General features: G+C 39.0%; 1 pseudogene; it reads right to left on the bottom strand.

Moving 5' to 3' along the window:
• Positions 1 to 5,738: 5,738 nt before the first annotated feature.
• Positions 5,739 to 6,688, bottom strand: LOC103305302 (ADP/ATP translocase 2-like; annotated as a pseudogene).
• Between the last annotated feature and the right edge of the window lie 254 nt (positions 6,689 to 6,942).

Genomic DNA, 6,942 nt, shown 5'->3' with positions numbered 1-6,942 from the left:
TCTTTTAAGCCTAGGGTGCATAATAATTTGATAAGATAGAGGCTGACCACAGAAGCAATGTGTTGTATAGTAATTTAATACATTTTTCCCTCAAGCTGAAGTACTGATTCAAGTTCATAGGAAGAATTTAGTTTGATTTTAAATTGATTTTAAAAAGAAATAAGAATGTAGGAATGGAAGATATATCAGAGTCACTATACTAATAAGTGATACTAATAAATGTGATACTTGTTATTACCTTCATTTTTAATAGAATTCTCTTGTTGCCAAAAAAGAGAGAGAAACATAGCTATGGATTTGTGTGCTTTATCAGACACAGACTTTACCCTTGACTTTGAAATGATATGCTGAATTTTTTTTCATGTTTATTTCCCAGTAACTAATGTGTCACATCTATCAAATGATATTTCTTTATATGCCTCTTTTTTTCTTATCCTCTCAGAAGCTTTTCCAGGAATCCCTCTCAGGAAATTCTATTGATTTGATACTTAGCCTTGATTTCTTACTTAGTACAATGCCTTTTCAACATTTGCAAATAAAACAAGAATGACGTGCTGGCATTATAAAATAAAGCCAAACTCCCTACCCCGTGGAAATAATTGTTTTCTCTTTATTTTATGTGAAAGACTTTCAAATTCCTTAGAAAATGCCAATGCTGAAAGTTTTATAGCTGCCAAGGTAAGAAGAAATTAAAAGGGAAAGATAGAGTGCCCTCCATATGCCCAGATGATAAGGTGGGTCCTTCACATGCATCATTCCTTGCTAGGAAGTTAAAAAGGCTTGCTGCTCACCTCTTGCATATATGGCAATTGCCATGAGACAGAAGAGCAGAGTAGGCCCCGCAGTAACTAAATTAAGCAATTGATAAATTATTTGAGTCCCCATCAAAGAGAGAAAATATGTCTTGTAAAACCTTATTTATAGTCTGAGAGGGAAATTGCAAGACCTCCTCCAGCACTGTCCTCTTCTTGTCAGCCTTTCAGTGATTTTGTTATTTAAAGTATTTTCATTAACTGTAGTGTATGGCATCTTTGCTATCAATATGGGAAATATTAAAAGAGAAACAAATACACTTGACATTGCCACTTTTTAACTTATACATTTTCCCCAAATTGTGTAGTTAATATGATCTATAAGCACAAAAGCAGGGTGTTAAAAATCGCCTCAGCTAAAAGCAGGTATGAGGAGAGAGCAAGGATTATGCAGCATTCTACAGACAAATTGTGTGATTTGAAGAGGAATTTGAGGAGGAGGTGTGAAAATTTGCTCTTTTTTTTTTTTTTCTTCTTCTTTTTAGAGAAAACACCCAACAGATGCTTTGAGACTAAAAAACCTTTTTCAGTTGCATGGGGAACAGAGTTTCTGCAGAAAGGTTGAATTTATAGAGCAGTATCCTAATGTGGACAACTATGTGGCCAGTACCAGGTAGTGCTGCAGAGCACCAAGGTTTTCACAGGGGATGTAAAATTCTGACTCTGAAGGTGAGTACATTCTGTGATGTAATAAAAGTAGTTGCATGTTTATTCTGATAAAAATGGCTTAGGAAGCAGTTAATTAACCTGGGGTAGCTCAAATATTTATTTAATGCAACATTATAATGGACCAATAGTTGGAACAGGGGTTCTTAATCCTTCAAATATGAGAGTGACTATTCCCCCTGTACTCACAGTGCTCCCTCCAGCAGTGGTGGCTGGCTTGATGGATGGACCTTCATTTCACTGTGTCATTCAGCAGCTAGTAATTCCATCCCCATTTTCTGCTCTTCTCCAAAGACCCAAGCCTGACCTTCAAAAAACAAACAAACAAACAAACAAACAAACAAACAAACAAAAAACTGGGGAAAGAATCTTGGTCCTGAGATCTCGCTTGGCTTCAGAGTATATGAAATGGAGATAACTTCTTACTCTTGAAAATAACTTCTACATCTATAATGTAAGGTAGTCATATCTACAGATGGATATTGGAAAATTTGTTAAAATTTTGGAGAATGATTTGTACACTTGTAACAGGGAATGAATACAAAATACTACTTATATAAATCTTAATTGATGTTGAACCCAATGTATTACCTGATTTTTTTTCCTCTCTTGAAACTAGAGCTTGCATGTTAGAAGTTTTTTTAGTATATTGTGGAAATGCACCGCTTGTGATACTGTCATGAAAGTGCACCAAGAAACGTGGAAGGCCGATGGACCTTGGGTGTTAACAGGGCTGATGCTAAGCACCCTTTGTTTGTGTTGAGATAGTGGTGGCTCAAGGCAATTCCCTAACCTGATAATCCTTTTACTGTTTACCAAATTTTACCTTTGATATGTCTGTATGCATTGCTAAAGGGAAAATGTGTATTCAAGTGAATAAAAAGCAAATGGGACTCAGAGGTCGGTGTGCCTCTTTAAGAGGTCTCCACCTGGCCCCCCATGCCTTCTAAATTCATATTTCTTGTATAGCATTTTCATTTGTGCATTGGCCCCTCCTTCAGATCCTAAACCCTGCTGCGAAGGTCGCAGCAGTATACTTTACAGGGATCTGCAATTTCAGTTTCTGTATGTATTTAAGAGGTAGCTTCACTTCGAGACCCCTGAAATTCATATGACACACTGTATGCATTGGGGAATCCATGTCTTATTTGAGCCAGTGGAATTCTTAGTAGTTTCCAATAGGTCTGTCTTATATTCTCTAGCAAGCTTCTCAGGTTCACTGCTGGGGATTAGATCTACATTAGACATTTTAGCAATTTCTTTTCACTTCCAGAATATTTTCCCTTTCCTTTCCTTTTCATTCCCGCCCCCCCCCCCATTCATGTCAAGCATACATACCCTTAACATCAAATGATAAAACGTGGCAAAGATAATTATATAGCCGACTGCTTTTGCTAGAGAACAATTATACATCTTAAGAGTTCTGATGATTATGCTTATATTCTGCCAGAGTATAATTTAATTTAAAAGTGGGTCTTTGACAGTGACTCTTGGTTCATATTCAAGAGCTTTAAAATTTAAATCTACAGTAACCACCACCTACATTTGAAGATTTGAGTGAGAAGCACACACAGTGTGTATTACTTACTGTCTTTACTATACTACTCTCCTGATAAAACAATGTCATATTTGCTTTTTGGATCAATGCTAAAAATACCCAGTTCTGACATCCAGGTTATCATTAAGCAATTCATCTTACAACTCTCCAATCTCTCCTTTACAACTTCTCTCCATTCCACCCTCAGTTCTAATCAAACTGGTCTCTTATTCCATTACATTTCCTTCAAATCCCCAAACCCCAGCCTCGGCCTATTTCCTCCTTCCAAAATCTATTTTAGATGGGTGTGAACTGTTCTCCCTCTGCCTATTCAAATCCTGCAGGTACTTTCAAAGCCAAGCTTAACATTCTGACTGCATAAATACACTTATTAAATTCATCCAGTTTCAGAATCACCTTTCCCTGTGGCTGAAACCTTCCAATTTCAGTGCACACACTATGCACCATGCTTGCAGGGCTTTATCATTGATTTGGCCTCTTCATTGGTACCTGGCTTCTTTTGTGTGTGTATTTGTTTCTCCAGGGGAGGATCCTCACACCTATTTCTTTTGCATCTCTCACAGCACCTTGTAGAAATCTTTGGTACACTATGAGTTCAGAGCATTCTCATTGAATGGATTTTCATCATACCGTGAAAAAAGACTGTCCAGTGAATGACATTTTTATTAACCTTTTATAACTCCCACAAACATGACTTTTTACTGAATTTTTGGTATTAATCTGAAAGTAAGCAAAGTAATAAAGATGATGTATAAAAACTTCAGTTTCTAGGAAATTCCCTAATGTTAGATACTAGATACCTGCCTCTTTCATGCATCATTTGTACTCAATGGGGAGAACCAGCATTGAGAGTAAAGCCAGATCTTTATCCAAATATTGTTTCTCAGCAGTATTAATGAAAACAAATGAATTCATGGAACTGAGATATTTAGCTATGATTGGGGACAAAGAAAACTTTTCATTTTAAGCCTCTTATATCTTTATCATTATATTGATCTAAGTATTTATATATTGATAGTTCAAATCAAAGGAAATTTTACTGGATAAAAATTGCGTATAAATTAAAATAACATTAAATTTGTATTCATAGACATTAGCATAAAGGAAAAAACAAACCTGTATGAGGATTTCCTATATGAAAAAAGCCTAATATGCTAAGTGTCTGACCATTGGTTCCACCATTGGACCAGTTGCTATGACGCACTGACCACCAGGGGGCAGATGCTCCAACCAGTAGGTTAGCTTGCTGCTGGGGTCCGGCTAATCAGGATTACACAAGACAGGCTGGACATGCCCTGGAGCCCTCCTGTGGTCCCTCCTCAGCTGGCCAACCTCCTGCATCCCGCCCGGCTCCGATCATGCACTGGTGGGGTCCCTCTGCCTACCCTGTGCCCTCTTGCAATCCGGGACCCCTCAGGGGACATCCGCAGGCCAAGCTGCGGGACCACACCAGTGCACGAATCTGTGCACCGGGCCTCTAGTCTTAAAATAATTAATTTAAAAATGTCATTGAACCATGCTTCTTAACCATCTGTGTTTGAAAAGACCAGAATTTTTATTTTCTATTGATCAGGGACTGATGTTTTTATAAAATATAAAACCATGCTTATAGATATCATGGTAATATTAAATTGCTATACAGTGTCCCAAATGCTTACTCTCTCTCTTTACTTATTTCATGGGTGAGTGACAACACAGGCATCATGGGTGCCAACAATCTATGGGCCATGCTTTGAACAGCAGAGTCACAGACTTCATTGTAACAAAATAATTGCACAAGAAAAGTAACTGCTATGTCGGCTTACAAGTAGGAAAAAGGAAAACTGTAAAAATTATATTTGGTTAAAGCAAAACTTTAGTAAAGAAGCACTTGGCAATGAAGGTGGGATAGTTGGAAACCTATAGAATACACAGTTCCTTAGCAGTAGTCAATGCAAACGTTTCGGGTAGCAAATTCACTTCACTCAGTGCAAAATGAAATGAACCAAGAAGTTTAGAAGATTTTTCCAGTTTTCCTTGTGACAATCAATTTTTCAAGACAGCGGATAAATAAGCCAGGTTAAGCTGACTAGTCAACAGGAGATAGAATTCAGTTATATAAGTGCATCATTCTAAACATCCATTGGTGGTGACAAAAGGGTTTGGGCCCTGACTGTCTACAGCCTTTCATTCTCTTCTCCAGTCTCATTATGCATCCTGTGATGGTGACTAAGGGCATAAAATTAGATGGTAACGAGGGGACAGAGATGAACTAATGTCAGGGCAGGTATCCCAGGATGGCCGCCTTGGGGTATGGTCAGTACCCAGAGTGCCTGATCCTCAGCTTCGCAGGTACAGAAAGCAATTTTTGTGAGTGTACTTAGGGTTGAAAGACACTGGTTCACACTAACAACTATGCAGCATTCAGAAAGAACTGATTTGTAGACCAGAAGGCCAGGTTATTATTTATGTATGTATGTATGTATGTATGTATGTATGTATTATTATTTATTTATTTATTTCAGATATTTTTTATTTCTTCAAATTTGTTGTTTATCAGGAGTGACTGAAATAAAAAATATAATTGAGTCCCATCATCATCATGGAAATGGCTTTAAGAGAAAACTGGTCAGATGAATATTATTGCTTCCCATTTTCAGCCAGTAAATAGTTGTCATTGATAAACAGACAACCAAAAGTCTGTCAAGAATGCTCAAGATATGTTACATAATACAACATGCCTGTTCACAAAAGCTGGGGGAAGGAAGACTAGGAAATAATTTATGTGACTTCTTGATTTCATCATATGAGATAAGCACAAAAGCACCACCAATGCCTCTGAGAACATTGGACGATGCACCCTTGTAAAAAGCTTTGCCTCCTCCATCACGAGCAATCTTCCTCCAGCAGTCGAGTGTGTCTGTGTACATGATATCAGTTCATTTGTGCCCTGATTGCATCATCACAGAGCAATTAATAGTGTCAAACGGATAGGAAGTCAACCCAGCCACTGCTGTGACAGACTGTGAGATCATCCAGCTGATGAAGATGTGAGTATTCTTGGGATCTGGAAGCATTCCCTTTGCAGTGTCATAGTCACCGAAGTAGGCAGCTCGGTAGATGATAATACCCTTTACCAATACACTAAAGCCTTGGTATAGGCCTCTAATCCCATCAGATTTGTAGATCTTAACCAGGCAGTCACCAAGGCCTTTGAATTTCCTTTCAGCTCCGGCTTTGCCCACATCAGCTGCTAGATGGGTATGGGCAAAATCAAGAGGATACACAAAACACAAGGAGGTGGCCCCAGCGGCACCACCTGATGGCAGATTCCCTGCAAAGTATTGCCAAAACTGGGCTCTCTTGTCCACACCACCTAGGAAGTTCTGCTTGTATTTATCTTTGAAGGCAAAGTTGAGAGCCTGGGTGGGGAAGTATCTAATGACATTGACCAGGTTACCACGCCAGAAGAACAGGACTCCCTGCTCCTTGGGGATACGAATCATGCAATCTATAATGCCCTTGTATTGCTTATCTGCAGTTTCTTGCTGGCATGCTGCACCTGCAGCAGCAGCTTGACCCACTTGATAGGTGCTACCACTGTCTTGGAGATGGCTGTGGCCACTCCACCTGCCAGGAAGTCCTTGGCAAAGGACACAGCGGCATCTGTCATACTGAAAAGAAGTAAGCGGGCGACTGCAGGCCTGGGACCATAACCGGCTGAACTCCGGGGCTCTAGCCAGAAGGCCAGGTTATTAATTAAGGGGAACTGAATGGTCAATAAACTGCCAATTTTGTGTAAGCCAGTGAGTGCATTTTCTTCTGATGGATATGCTATAGGGAAAACCAATAGCAATTGGAAGGGAATTCATGAGCATGATATTGGAACGTTAGAAAATGGAATGTCCAGTGTTATCAACCTATAAA

The sequence above is a fragment of the Eptesicus fuscus genome, chromosome 4, assembly GCF_027574615.1.
Source record: "Eptesicus fuscus isolate TK198812 chromosome 4, DD_ASM_mEF_20220401, whole genome shotgun sequence".
NCBI lineage: Eukaryota > Metazoa > Chordata > Mammalia > Chiroptera > Vespertilionidae > Eptesicus > Eptesicus fuscus.
This window is presented reverse-complemented; position numbering and strand designations above follow the sequence as displayed.